Here is a 15,720-nt window from a genome sequence, read left to right as displayed (position 1 = left end):
GCATTTTCTATGTTTACTTTCTCTTTCTCTTTATGTGGTCTTTTCTTGTTATCCTGGTCACCATTATTTGCTTAGATAATAAATTCTTAGATCAGTGGTTTCCAGAGTCAATTATAGGCATTTATTTCCTTACTTGCTCATGTTAGCTCATTGCTTATGTCTATTTCTTACTTAATAATTATTAAGCAGGTACAGTGTCAAAGGCCAGTTTAATGAACTTCAAAAAATGAGAAACTATTCTATGATAGTGGCAGAATGACTGTCTAAAATCTTCTGTAATACTAGGCACAAGTAGCTGCTCAATAAAGGTTTTGTTAAATTAATAACTTGCAAAAATATTAATATAGTACTTAGCTCTTCTACAAATGATAGTTTCCTTTTACTTCATCCCTAATCTGTCTCTTTTCCAAATCTTATCCATGTCCTTTCATCTTACCTTTTTACTATCTTGAATCAGTTATCCAACACCATTTCTTGCACCTTCACATCTCTTGTCATAACCTTCTAACTAGTCTGTCAGCCTTGTTTCACACTTTAAATCTGTAGTCTATATTGCCAGCCAGAATGGTCCTAAAATACAAATCTTTTTTTTGTTGTTTCTTTTGAAGTATGTTAGCCATTTTTAAGAATATAGTTCAGTAGTTAGCACTAAGTATTTTCACAGTGTTGTGCAACAGATCTCCAGACCTTTTTCTTTTCTTTTTTTTTTTTTAAGAAAGAAGCGGAGTCTTGTTCTGTTGCCCAAGCTGGAGTTCATAGTGCATTACAGCCTCAAATTCTTGGGATCAAGCAGCCCTCCTGCTTTATCCTCCCACATAACAAGGACAGTAGCTACTGTACCAGGCCAGATATATGTTTTTTTGAGACAGAGTCTCGCTCTGTCACCCAGGCTGGAGTGCAGCGGCGCAATTTTTGGCTCACTGCAACCTCCGCCTCCCAGATTCAAGCAATTCTCCTGCCTCAGCCTCCCGAGTAGCCGGGATTACAGGCATGCACCACCACACCTGGCTAATTTTTTGTATTTTTAGTGGAGATGGGATTTCACCATGTTACCAAGGCTGGTCTTGAACTCCTGAGCTCAGGTGATCTGCCCGCCTCAGCCTCCCAAAGTGTTGGGATTACAGGCGTGAGCCACCGCGCCTTGCCATTAGGTCTTTTTCATCTTTTTTTTTTTTTTTTTTTTGAGATGGAGTTTCGCTCTTGTTACCCAGGCTGGAGTGCAATGGCACGATCTCAGCTCACCACAACCTCCGCCTCCTGAGTTCAAGCAATTCTCCTACCTCAGCCTCCCGAGTAGCTAGGACTACAGGCGCGCGCCACCATGCTCAGCTAATTTTTGTATTTTTAGTAGAGACGAGGTTTCACCTTGTTGACCAGGATGGTCTTGATCTCTTGACCTTGTGATCCACCCGCCTCGGCCTCCCAAAGTGCTGGGATTATAGGCGTGAGCCACCGCGCCTGGCCCTTTCATCTTTTTTTTAATTGTTATTTTTTAAAAAATGAGATGGGGTCTCACTCCATCATCCAGGCTAGAATGCATCATGGCTTACCGCAGCCTTGATATCCCAAGCTCAAGTGATCATCCTGTTTCAGCCTTCCGAGTAGCTGGTACTACAGGCATGTACCACTAGATCTGGCTAATTTTTTATTTTTTGTAGCTATGAGGTCTCACTATGTTGCCCAGGCTGGTCTCGAACTTTCGAGGGCTCAAGCAGTCCTCCCACCTTGTTCTCCTAAAGTGCTGGGATTATAGAATTGAGCCACTATGGCTAGCCTTTTTCATCTTGTAAAACAAACTCTATACCCATTAAATAACAATTCCTCATTTCTCCATCTCTCCAGCTCCTGCTAACAACCATTCTATTTTCTTTTTGCTTTTGAGACAGAGTCTCACTGTCACCCATGCTGGAGTGCAGTGGTGTGATCTCGGCTCCCTGCAACCTCCGCCTCCAAGGCTCAAGAGATTCTCCCACCTTAGCCTCCCAAGTAGCTGGTACTACAGGCGTACATCACCATACCCAGCTAATTTTTTTTTTTTTTTTTGAGACAGTCTTGCTCTGTCACTAGGCACCAGGCTGGAGTACAGTGGCACAATCTCGGCTCACTGCAATCTCTGCCTCCCGGGTTCAAGCAATTCTCCTGCCTTAGCCTCCCTAGTAGCTGGGACTACAGGCGCACGCCACCACGCCCAGCTAATTTTTGTATTTTTTAGTAGAGACAGGGTTTCACCATGTTGGCCAGGATGGTCTTGAACTCCTGAACTCAGGCAATCCATCCACCTTGGCCTCCTAAAGTGCTGGATTACAGGCACGAGCGACCACACCCAGCCTCTACTTTCAGTTTCTATGAATTTGACTACTTTTGATACCTCATATAAGTGGAATCATATGGTATTTGTCTTTTGGGATCGCATTATTTCACTTAGCATAATGTTCACAAGGTTCATCCATGTTGTATGTGACAGTATTTCCTTCCTTTTTATGGCTGCATAAATATTTTATTGTATGTATATGCCATACTTTGTTTATCCATTCATGGGTTGATGAACATTTGCGTTGCTTTCACTTCTTGGCTATTGTAAATTATGCTGCAATGAACATGGGTATGCAAATATCTCTTTAAGACCCTATTTTCCAGACTTTTGGGTACATACCCAGAAATAGGATTGCTGGACTATACAGTAGTTCTATTTTTAATTTTTTGAGGAACTGCCATATTTTTTTCTGTAGCAGTTGTACCATTTTACAATCCCACTGACAGTGGGTTTTTAAGGGTTCCAATTTCTCCACATTCTCACCAACACTTGTTATTTTCTGTGGGTTTTTTTTTCTTGATAGTAGCTATTTTAATGGGTGTGAGGTGATTTCTCATTGTGGTTTTGATTTGCATTTCTCATTTGTTGCAAAGACTGTCTTTTCCCAAATGATAGGTGAGTGTTTATTTCTGGGCTCTCTATTCCATTACATTGGCTTATATGTCTGTTTTTATGCCAGTACCACTGTTGAATACACGTCTATTTTATTTCTCCCTGCGAAAACCCTTCTATGGCTCCTCGTTGTCCTCGGGGTAAAGTCAAAACCAATCTTGCTACTGCTTATCTCTGTGGCCCCCCTGCTTACTTCTTTGGCCTCTCTGCTCCTGTCTCAACTGTGCGTACTGAACTTCTTTCAGTTCCACAAATGGGACATGACCCTTTCTACCTTTGGAGCTCTGTACCAGATTTTTTTATTTGCCCAGAACATGCCTCTTCATCCCCCCTGACCCAACCAATTTTACAGGCCCTAGTTTAGAATTTATTTTCTCTGGGAATCCTTTTCTGATCTTCCAAGATTAGTTTGATACACCTCCTATAAGCTCTTATAATACAATAGAATTTATCATTGGTTTCAACTGACTATTCGACAGATAAGTAGATTATAAATTTCTTTTTTTTTTTTTTTTTTTTTTAAAGATGGGGTTTCACCATGATGGCCAGGCTGGTCTTGAACTTCTGACCTCAGGTGATCCACCCACCTCAGCCTCCCAAAGTGCTAGGATTACAGGCGTGAGCCACCACGCACGGCCTGATTATAAATTCCTTGAGGGCAAGCATTGTTTTATTTACATTGACATCCACTGGTTCCTAGCACAGTGCCTGAAAAATGGTAGCTACTTATCATATTTGATTGAATAAATAAATTAACAATGGCATTTCCTGGATCAAAAACCTTCAGTGATTTCCTCATTGATTAAAGTCTTGGGTGAGGTGCAGATATCTGTATTTAAAAATAAATAAATAGGCCAGGCACGGTGGCTCATGCCTGTGATCCCAGCACTTTGGGAAGCCAAGGTGGACAGATCACAAGGTCAAGAAATTGAGACCATACTGGACAACATGGTGAAACCCCGTCTCTACTAAAAAATACAAAAATTAGCTGGGTGTGGTGGCGTGTGCCTGTAGTCCCAGCTGCTTGGGAGGCTGAGGCAGGAGAATTGCTTGAACCTGGGAGGTGGAGGTTGCAGTGAGCCGAGATCACGCCACTGTACTCCAGCCTGGCACCTGGTGACACAGTGAGACTCTGTCTCAAAAAATAAAATAAAATAAAATAAAATAAAATTAATAAATCAATAAAACTCTATACAGATTATTTTGATTCACAGCTATAGTTTAACAATGGAATTCAGGATAAACTCAGCCTAATATTCTAGTCTTTTATACCCTATCATAATACTACTTTTCTCCTAGTTCTCCTCTTCTTTAACAAGTACTTTATAATTCAGGCAAACTGAATTTCTTATTGTTTACTGAACATGGTCTGTGTTTTCCTGCCTCTTTATCCATATTGTTTCTTCAACCTAGAATATACTCTTTCCAGCTGGCCGCAGTGGCTCACGTCTGTAATCCCAGCACTTTGGGAGGCTGAGGCAGGTGGCTCACGAGGTCAAGAGATCGAGACCATCCTGTCCAACATGGTGAAACCCCATCTCTACTAAAAATATAAAAATTAGCTGGGCATGGTGAGGCACGCCTATAGTCCCAGCTACTCAGGAGGCTGAGGAAGGAGAATCACTTGAACATGGGAGGTATAGATTGCAGTGAGCCGAGATCACGCCACTGCACTCCAGCACTCCAGCCTGGCGATAGAGCGAGACTCTGTCTCAATAACAAAGAAAACAAAAACAAAAACAATTTACTTTTGCACTTACCTAGAAGATTTATAAAATTTGTGTGTGTGTGTGTGTGTGTTTGTGTGTGTGTGTGTGAGACGGAGTTTCGCTCTTGTTACCCAGGCTGGAGTGCAATGGGGCGATCTCAGCTTACCGCAACCTCCGCCTCCTGGGTTCAGGCAATTCTCCTGCCTCAGCCTCCTGAGTAGCTGGGATTACAGGCACGCGCCACCACGCCCAGCTAATTTTTTGTATTTTTAGTAGAGACAGGGTTTCACCATGTTGACCAGGCTGGTCTCCATCTCTTGACCTCGTGATCCGCCCGCCTCGGCCTCCCAAAGTGCTGGGATTACAGGCTTGAGCCACCGCGCCCGACCGAAGATTTATAAAATTTAAAAAATGAAGAAACTAATATATTCTTTTCCTCTGTCCCATAGAAACCATCTTCCCTGACTGGGCACAGTGGCTCACACCTGTAATCCCAGCACTTTGGGCAGCCAAGGCAGGCAGATCACAAGGTCAGGAGTTTGAGACCAGCCTGGCCAACATGGTGCAACCCCATCTCTACTAAAAATGCAAAAATTAGCAGGGCATGGTGGTGCACACCTGTAATCCCAACTGCTGGGGAGGCTGAGGCAGGAGAGTGGCTTGAACCCAGGAGGTAGAGGTTGCAGTGAGCTGAGATTGTGCCACTGCACTCCAGCCTGGATGATAGAGCAAGACTCCATCTCAAAAAAAAAAAAAAAAAAAAAAAAAAAAAAAAAAAAAAAGGAATCTTCCCTTCAAGACCTGGCTCAAAGTCCACTTATTTCCCCATAAAACCTTTCCTGATTCTTTTTCTTTGGTGGATCCTCTCCTTTCTACCCACCTCCACTGTCACCACTCATTTGGTCATGTTTCCCTCCATTCATCTTCTATATAGAATTTTTGTTCCTTTGTTATTACACATTCTTTCATTTATTAAAGTTGTTTTTGCTTTAGCTTCCCTACATAAGTGTATGCTCCTATAGTAGAAGTAACCCAGGCTTTCAGGGCACAAGGCTTGGATGCAAATCCAGGCTGTACTGGTTACTAGTTGAATAATCATAGGCAAGTTACTTAAATTCTCTGGGCCAGGCCTGGTGGCTCACACAGGTAATCCCAGCACTTTGGGAGGCCAAGGCAGAAGGATCACTTGAGACCAGGAGTTTGAGACCAGCCTGGGCAACATAGCAAGATGCCCCTCATCCCACACCTCCCAGTCTCTACCAAAAAACCAAACACACAAACAGGCCAGGCGCAGTGGCTCATGCCTGTAATGCCAGCACTTTGGGAGGCTGAGGCTGGTGGATCACTTGAGGTCAGGAGTTCAAGACCAGCCTGACCAACATGGTGAGACCCCATCTCTTCTAAAAATACAAAAAAAAAAAAAAAAAAAAATTAACTGGGCATGGTGGTGCACACTTATAATCCCAGCTACTTGGGAAGCTGAGGCAGGAGAATTGCTTGGACCCAGGAGGCAGAGATTGCAGTGAGCCAAGATGGCACCATTGCACTCCAGCCTGGGCAACAAGAGCAAAACTCCGTCTCAAAAAACAACAAACAAACAAAAACAAAAAACAGAAAGATAAAAGGAAAAAAAAAACACAAAAAGATGTCAAGAATGTTTTAAGATACTCCAATGATCAGGCTGGGTGTGGTAGCTCATGCCTGTAATCCCAGCACTTTGGGAGGCTGAGGCGGGTAGATCACCTGAGGTGGGTAGATCACCTGAGGTCAGGAGTTCGAAACCAGCCTGGCCAACATGGTGAAAGTACTCTACTAAAAATACAAAAAATTAAACAAACAAACAAAAAAAGAAAAAAAGTAGAAAAAATTAGCTGGATATGGTGGCGGGGCCTGTAATCCCTAGTTACTTGGGAGGCTGAGGCAAGAGAATCACTTGAACCTGGGAGGTGGGGTTGCAGTGAGCTGAGATCATGGCATTGCACTCCAGCCTGGGCAACAAGAGCGAAACTCCATTAAAAAAAAAAAAAAAAAAGTGCTTTATGGCCGGGCATGGTGGCTCATGCCTGGAATCCCAGCACTTTGGGAGGCTGAGGCAGGTGGATCACCTGAGGTCAGAAGTTCGAGACCAGGTGAAACTCCATCTTTACTAAAAATAAAAAAATTTGCTGGATATATTGGCAGGTGCCTGAATCCCAGTTACTTAGGAGGCTGAGGCAGGAGAATTACTTGAACCCAGCGACAATAGAAATTGGGTCTCAAAAAAAAAAAAAAAAGGAAGGAGAATGAGGAACCAAATGATGCCCAGTTTCTAGGTGGGTAGTAATGCGATTTACTGTGATGTAGAAAACTTGGAGGGCGCAGCTGGAATACTTCCTTCTTTCAGTTGTGTATGTATTACTTGGGAACTGTTTTTTTTTTTTTTTTTTTTTTTTTTTTAACATAACACTAATCAACCGTCTTCTCAATGTAGAAAATCAGATTCAGTGTTTTCCCTGAGCCTTTCTTTGTCTGAGTAGGCATTATTAAATATTTTATTTTTTAAATTAAATTAAATTAATTTTTTTTTTTTTTTTTTTTTTTTTTGAGACGGAGTTTCGCTCTTGTTACCCAGGCTGGAGTGCAATGGCGTGATCTCGGCTCACCGCAACCTCCGCCTCCTGGGCTCAGGCAATTCTCCTGCCTCAGCCTCCTGAGTAGCTGGGATTACAGGCACGTGCCACCATGCCCAGCTAATTTTTTGTATCTTTAGTAGAGACGGGGTTTCACCATGTTGACCAGGATGGTCTCGATCTCTCGACCTCGTGATCCAACTGCCTCAGCCTCCCAAAGTGCTGGGATTACAGGCTTGAGCCACCGCGCCTGGCTTAAATTAATTTTTTTGAGGCAAGGTCTGACTCTAATGCCCAGACAGAAGTACAGGGGTACAATGTTGGCTCACTGCAACCTCTGCCTCCCCAGCTCAAGCCATCCTTCCACCTCAGCCTGCTGAATAGCTGAGACTACTGACATGCACCACTATGTCCAGCTAAGTTTTGTATTTTTTGTAAAGACAAGGTTTTGCCATGTTACCCAGGCTGGTCTCAAACTGGTAAGCTCAAGCAATCTGCCCACCTCTGCCTCCAAAAGTGCTAGAATTACAGGTGTAAGCCACTGCACCCAGCAGCATTATTAAAATATTTGTTTTGGCATGCTATTTATTGGAAAATTAATAGCACATTTCTCTTTTATATCTTAAATTACATTTTAATGACAAAATGACTAAATTGGGGCTTCCAATAAAAGGAAACTTAAACGCCACCTCTGTTTATTTAAATTCACTTAATTATGCATTTGTTTGTTCAACAATTTCACTGAGTTTCACAAAGGGGCTTATAAAGTTGAGAAGGACCTACTTCCTGCCATAAATGTTATAGTACAGTGTGATGTGTGATGAACAATAGTAGAAATATGTGCAGGGTGCTAAAGTGGCACAAAGAATGGGCTTGAACGCCTGGGCTCCAGTGATCCTCCCGTCTCAGCCTCCCAAAATACTGGGGTTACAGGCGTGAACCATTGTGCGCAGCCTAGCACAAAGAATGGGATGGAGTATCAAGGAATGCTTTTCAAAATAAAGGGCTCAAGTTGAGTTTAGAAGGATGAATAAATGGCTGGGCATGGTGGCTTACACCTGTAATCCCAACACTTTGGGAGGCTAAGGTGGACAGATCACTTGAGGTCAGGAGTTTAAGACCAGCTGGCCAATGTGGTGAAATTCCATCTCTACTAAAAATACAAAACATTAGCCTGATATGGTGGTCCATGCCTGTAAACCCAATTACTCAGGAAGCTGAGGCAGGAGAATTGCTTAAACCCTGGAGGTGGAGGTTGCAGTGAGCTGACATCACGCCACTGCACTCCAGCCTGGACAACAGAGTGATACTCCATCTGTCATGCCTGTAATCCCAGCACTTTGGGAGGCTGAGGTGGGCGGATCACCTGAGGTCAGGAGTTCAAGAGCAGCCTGGCCAACTTGGTGATACCCGGTCTCTACTAAAAATACAGAATTAGCTGGGCGTGCTGGTATGTGCCTGTAATCCCAGCTACTCGGGAGGCTGAGGCAGGAGAATCACTCAAACCCAAGTGGTGGAGGTTGCAGTGAGCCAAGATGGTGCCATTGCACTCCAGCCTGGATGACAAGAATGAAACTCCATCTCAAAAAAATAAAATATAAAAATAAAAATAAATAAGGATAAGAATTAGCAAAGCTATGAAGAAGGGTATTCAGGGCATTAAGAAGGGTAGTAAGCATATATGAAGGCAACGAGTTAAACACTTAAATATTCTGAAGTATCTTTTGAGTTATTAAGAATGTTTTACACTGTGGCTGGAACTAGTGTTCCCATTCTCTTTTTGAGCCAGCTCATTACTACTGACTGTTTAGTCAGGCAGGCCCTGGAGAACCTCCTGGAGTGGGAGGCAAATTCAGTCCTTGGCAGATGTACGGATGTACGCTTGTAGTGGCTGTGGATTCTCGAGCTGAGAACAGCAGGCTTCATTGGAGCACAAGCCTCCCACAGGGCACTCTTGGGATGTCTGTCCTGAAATTACCCATAGCAGTAACAAAGCTTTCTTTTCTTCTTTAACCCAAGCCAGCAGGATGGAATATCGGCTAGCCTTTGTGTTTAGAGCCGACCAACAAACATACAGTGGCCAGCACAAAAGCATTGTTGGGCTACAGTGAAAATAGGTCGGGGCCCAGGCTCTTTTCTGCAAAGAGCCCCTCCAAAGAGTGGAGTGCCGACAAGCCACTGATTTGGCTGTTTGATATTGATACTGGTTTCTGACAGGTTTCTGACTTACTGATGGCAAATTGAGTAATTTAAGATTCTGAAATCAGGCCAGGCACAGTGGCTCAGGCCTATAATCCCAGCACTTTGGGAGGCCGAGGCGGGTGGATCACGAGGTCAAGAGATCGAGACCATCCTGGTCAACATGGTGAAACCCCGTCTCTACTAAAAATACAAAAATTAGCTGGGCATGGTGGCACATACCTATAGTCCCAGCTACTCGGGAGGCTGAGGCAGGAGAATTGCTTGAACCCAGGAGGCAGAGGTTGCAGTGAGCCGATATCGAGCCATTGCACTCCAGCCTAGGTAACAAGAGCGAAACTCCGTCTCAAAAAAAAAAAAAAAAAGATTCTGAAATCCTCTTAAAAAAAGAAAGAAAAGAAAGATGATTCTGAAATCTTTTTCCATTGCTGTCTGAACATTTCAATTTGGAATCTCTGAGTTGTCTTTGACTCTTTTTCCTTATTTCTCATATCTACCACTTGGTTGCTAAAAGCCTTTATATTCTGACTATAGCCAACTTTTTCTTGCCCATAAATAGCACTGTAAGTTAGATGTTTGGTCACCTCTCATCTGGCTGTTGCAGTACCCTCCAAACTTGCCTCTAGTTAATTCTCTATCCTGCTACCAGAATGATCTTTCTAAAATGGAGTTTGGGTCATGTGTTAGTTTCTTAGAGCTGCCATAGCAAAGCATTACAATGTGGCTGACATAACAGAACTTTATTGTCTCACAGTTCTGAAGGCTGGAAGTCCAAAATCAAAGTGTTGGTAGGGACCTACTCTCTTTGAAGGTTCTAGGGGAAGATCCTTCCTTGCCTTTTCCTAGTTTTTGGTAGGTTTTTGGTGTTCTTTGGCTTGTAGATGTCTCACTCCAATTTCTGCCTCTATCTTAACATGACATTTTCTCTGTGTGCCTGTATCTCTTGCCCCTCTTTTTATAAGAATTCCAGTCATTGGATTAAGGGCCTGCCCTACTCCAATATGACCTCATCTTAACTTGATTACATTGGCAAAGACCCTGTTTCCAAATAAGGTCACATTTATGGTTACCAGGGCTTAGGACTGGCATACATCTTTTGGGGGGGATATAATTCAACTTGCATCTTTCAGGGGGATATAATTCAACCTCCATTAGGTCATATTATACCTTTACCTATAAACCTTCTGTGGCGCCTGTGGTCTGCTGAATTAACTGTAAGTGCTTCATCTTGATATTCCAGAACTTCTACACTAATAATAAATATAATAATAATAGGAATAGTCATTACCGACATATTGAACACTTTTCTTGACATTATTCTTAGCATTTTACATGTATCAACTTACTGAATCTTCACAACAACGCTGTGGGTTAGGTACTATTATTATCCCCATTTTATAGATGTGTGTTAAACAAACTGAGTAACCAACTCAGGGCTCTACGGCTATTATAGTCTGAGATGATATTCAATCCTAGCCAGTCTAACTGCAGTCTCCACTATATTATACTGCCCATCTTAACTTTTTAAATAACTTCATCCTTTCTCCCCTACTTATACAGAAAAAAGAGAGAGAGAGAGAGAGAGAATACTTACTAATTTCTCTACATTGTTATCTTTGTGTTCCTTTTGCATAGACTGTCTTTCGTATTCCCAACCTTGCCTATGGGTTACCATGAAATGGAACTGAATCCTCAGCAATGAGTGAATATTAGCCAGGCCTAGTTGGGGGAAGGGGAAGGATATTCCAGGTAAAGTGACCAGCAATGTGTACAAATGTGCAGGTAAGCAGGAGCCAGACTTTTATAAGCAGGAATGAAAGGCTTTGTGTGCCTTTAAGGATTATGGGTTTTATCCTATAAGTAATAAGAGTGTCACTGAATAATTTTAACAGGAGAGTGGCTTCAGGTTGGCATTTCAGAAAAACTATCTTGGCTATATTGTGGAAAATGGACCAGAATGAGGGCTAAATCTTTTCAAGATTTGAAAGGGGCCAAGAAAACAAGTTAGAAAGCTAATGGAATAACCTAGTGTAAGGATAAGAATGATAAAAATATTGATAGTGGGTTCTACCTGTTCTAAAAACTGAAAATGAAATTTTAAAATGATATTGTTAATTGGAAGAATGAGTTGTGTACTATGAGCTAAGCACCATGCTGGACTGACTTTGTATTTACACCTTATCTCTTTAATTACTCCTTACCTTTGAAAAAACACCAAATCTTGTTAATTCTACCTTTGATGTCTCTCAGACATTAACCTCCTTTCCATTCTTGCTGCCATTGTCTTATTCAGGACTTGGTTATCCTAACTATTCTCCCAGCCTCAGTTCCTGACCTTTCTATACAATTTTTATACTACTGTTAGAATGATATTTCTATGTAGCATATCTGATCATGTTATTCTTCTGCGTGAAAAAAAAATGTTAGTTGATTGTATGGCATCTCTACTAGACACTCTAGGTTAGACTAGTCTCTGTGGGCAGAGACTGGCCCCTCTTGTCTTTGTATATCACATTGTAGGTTTTCAGTGTTGGGGTAGGTGAGTAGAAGGGTGAATGAATCTTCCTTAGTACAGTGTTGGTAATTAGATGGTAGCAAATGATCTCTGCTAGTAGGATGGTGGCACAGTTATCTTCCTTGAGTAAGTGCCCTAAATCCTGGCCAGTTGGGCAGGTTTTTCAAAAAGGAATAATACATCTTACAGTTCATATTTTCTCCAGACCTTCTCTGAATGCCTCTGAGCCACTTTTCAGAGATAAACTTATTTGGTTGCTGGTATCAGTACATTGATAATTCAACATTTTTTTAAAGCTACCGTTTTGTCTTATTGTTCTGACTAGTTATGATTGGTTGAGACTATTGTAGCTGACAAGGATCAGCAAGAATTGGGAACTGGAGTCCCGGTTGCATTAACCTCAGAGAGAGGTACATATTCCCTAGAGCCACTCTAGAATATTCTCTGTATGGATATGTTTATGTGCTTGTCTGTGCCTAAATTTGTACCTACCAGACCCTATAGGGGATATGTGGGGAAGAACCTATACTCTTCAGCCTAGGCAATTGTCTTGGTAGATTTGTGCTGCTATAAAAAAATATATACTGGGTAGCTTATAAACAACAGAAATTTATTTCTCACACTTCTGGAGGCTGCGCAATCTAAGATCTAGGCATAGGCAGATTCAAACACTGGTGACGGACTACTTCATGGTTTATAGATACCTGTCTTTTTGCTGTGTCACTACATAGTGGAAGGGACTAAAGTACTATGGGGACGCTTGTACACATACTCTGTTGTGGTAAAATACATATAACATATAATTTACCATCTTTTTTTTTGAGATGGGGTCTTGCTATGTTGCCTAGGCTGGTCTTGAGCTCCTGGCCTCAAGCGATCCTCCCACATCAGCTTCCCAAAGTGCTAGGATTACAGGCGAGAGCCACCATGCCTGGCTAAGAGACAAGTTCTTACTCTCATATGGCAGTGGCAGTAGGGGGAGAAGTGTTCCATAAATGTTTGTAGAAATAACCTGAATTGATATTCGTGAGTATAGAATTGAGTGTCCACTTCCCTGTCCATTTGGTGACTTTAAAAAAGAGGCCAGGTGCAGTGGCTCACGCCTGTAATCCCAGTGCTTTGGGAGGTTGAGGCGTGTGGATCACAAGGTCAGGGGTTCGAGACCAGCCTGGCCAACATGGTGAAACCCCACTCTACTAATAATACAAAAAATTAGCCAGGCATGGTGGCAGGTACCTGTAATCCCAGCTACTCAGGAGGCTGAGGCAGGAGAATTGCTTGAACCTTGGAGGCAGAGCTTGCAGTGAGCTGAGAAGGTGTCACGGCACTTTAGCCTGGCCAACAGAGTGAGACTCCATCTCAAAAACAAACAAACAAAAAAAGATGTTGGCATGTAATTTCTTTTCTTTCTTTCTTTTTTTTTTTTTTAAAGATGGGGTTTCACCATAATGGCCAGGCTGGTCTTGAATTCCTGACCTCAGGCGATCCACCCACCTCGGCCTCCCAGAGTGCTTGGATTACAGGCATGAGCCACAGTGCCCGGCCTATTTCTTATATTTTAATAACAAAGGTTTATTTATATAATATAGTTGAATAACCAATACACTTTTAGTTATTGAGTGCCTTCTAGGAAAAGGCTGTGTATATTTAATGAAACCAAGTATCAAACACAAATGAAATGGAAGAAACTCTGTTATAATATTTTATTAGACCTTGAGGAAGAGAGGCAGGTTTTGCTGTAGGTAAATTTGGTATGGAAAAAGGTAACAGGCTGGGCGCAGTGGCTCACACCTGTAATCCCAACACTTTGGGAGGCCAAGGTGGGTGGATCACTTGAGGTCAGGAGTTCAAGACCAGCCTGGCCAACATGGTGAAACCCCGTCTCTTAAAAAAAAAAAAGAAAGAAAGAAAAAGGTAACAACACCCACTGAGAGGTATTGAAGTACCTGTAACACATTTTATTGGCTGTATTATAGTTTTCTAACTTGAAATTTTAAAATAACAAAAATGTTAAAACTTCTGTATTACTTAAATGTATTACTAATGCCTTAGGTTGTTTTATAAAGCTGACCGAGGGAGTGATCTAGCTGAAAATGAAAGCAAAGCAGCTGTTATCCCCAGCCGGGAAAGCTGACCATGCTACTGCAGTTGATCTTGTCTCTGCTTCCTGCAGAGGGATTTGTTCAGAGCCCACACCAGCTGAGTCTGCACTGGGAGTTGCTTATGAAGAAGTGAATGTTCCAGCTAATGGGCACAGAGACTGTGTAGCAACCTAGAAATCTTCCAGCCGGGTGGGGTGGCTCATGCCTATAATCCCAGCACTTTGGGAGGCCGAGGCAGGTGGATCACCTGAGGCCAGGAGTTCCAGACCAGCCTGGCCAACATGGTGAAACCCTGTCTCTACCAAAAAATACAAAAATTAGCTGGCCATGGTGAAACATGGCTGTAATCCCAGCTACTCCAGAAGCTGAGGCTAGAGAATCACTTGAACCCGGGAGGTGGAAGTTGCAGTGAACCAAGATCACGCCAGCTGCACTCCAGCCTGGGCAACAGAGCAAGACTCTGTCTCATTAAAAAAAAAAAAAAAAAAAAAAAAAAAAAAAAAAAAAAAAAAGGCCTGGTGCAGTGGCTCATGCCTATAATCCCAACAATTTGGGAGGCCAAGGCGGGCAGATCATGAGGTCAAGAGATTGAGACCATCCTGGCCAACATGGTGAAACCCCATCTCTACTCAAAATACAAAAATTAGCTGGGAGTGGTGGCATGCACCTGTAGTTCCAGCTACTCAGGAGGCTGAGGCACGGGAATTACTTAAACCTGGGAAGCTGAGGTTGCAGTGAGCTGAGATTGCACCACAGCACTCCAGCCTGGCAAGAGTGAGACTCCATCTCAAAAAAAGAAAAAAAAAAAAAAAAAAACCTCTTCCTTGTTGACGGATCTCAAATTTCATTTTCTCATACACGCAAAGGTCTTGAAACATTGAGAAGTGATTTCTGAGGGCCTAGAGGCTTATCAGCCCAATTAATGTATTCACCAAAAGCAGGCAAGATAAATGGGTTGTAAAAAACAAATTCCATTTGTTTTCCCTCTCTGGCCCTTGGTTTGTGCTCTTTCCATTTTGCCTGGAAAAGCCAGAATCTATTAGCCAAGTGTGATTCTTCATCTTTTGTCACCTTTTCCTGTGCTCTGTACCCTCTGGTTTTGCATATGGATTTCCCTGGCCTTCGCATATGGATTTCTCTAGCCTTCAGAGAGACATTGCTGAACAGAGTAAACAAGTGTTTCCCAGAGCGAAGAGTCCTGGCCTCACCTGGCCTCTAGAGAGTGCACATATAGCCTTTTCATTATAGTATCTTCTGCCTGGCACTCAGTTGGGAAACCTGAGTGGCTCCTGAAGACAGGCCCTTTATATCACACTGTCATCATGCTAAAGAAGTGAACCACTGCCTACCTTTTGACTTTCAGAGCAAAAGCAATCTGCCTGCCTGATTAGATGTCAGCTTCATTGCCCACTTGTAACTTGAAGTTCACAAGCTCAGTTTCTTTTCAGCAAATGGGCACCTCAAATGTGAACCTTGGGCAGATTCAACTAGAATGAAGAGAGCAAGACACTGCTTATGTAGTCATTATGCCTTATTTTAAGATTTTTCAAAGATGGATTATCAAGCAGGATGAAGCAGATCAACAAGTTTCCCTTTTGAGAAGTTAGAAGATTTATTTTTAGTCATTCTTTCTGCCTTGCCAAAACTGATCCGAGGCTTC

The 15,720-nt window shown here is 42.5% G+C and overlaps 1 protein-coding gene across 3 annotated transcripts in view; it reads left to right on the top strand.

Moving 5' to 3' along the window:
* The window catches only part of TESK2 (testis associated actin remodelling kinase 2), a 165,022-nt gene that overhangs the window by 128,047 nt on the left and 21,255 nt on the right, over positions 1-15,720 (top strand). The gene's annotated exons all lie outside the window — the stretch shown is intronic.

Source organism: Saimiri boliviensis, chromosome 11, assembly GCF_048565385.1.
Source record: "Saimiri boliviensis isolate mSaiBol1 chromosome 11, mSaiBol1.pri, whole genome shotgun sequence".
Classification (NCBI taxonomy): domain Eukaryota; kingdom Metazoa; phylum Chordata; class Mammalia; order Primates; family Cebidae; genus Saimiri; species Saimiri boliviensis.
Note: the sequence above shows the minus strand (reverse complement) of the source record. Positions and strands in the feature narration are given on the sequence as shown.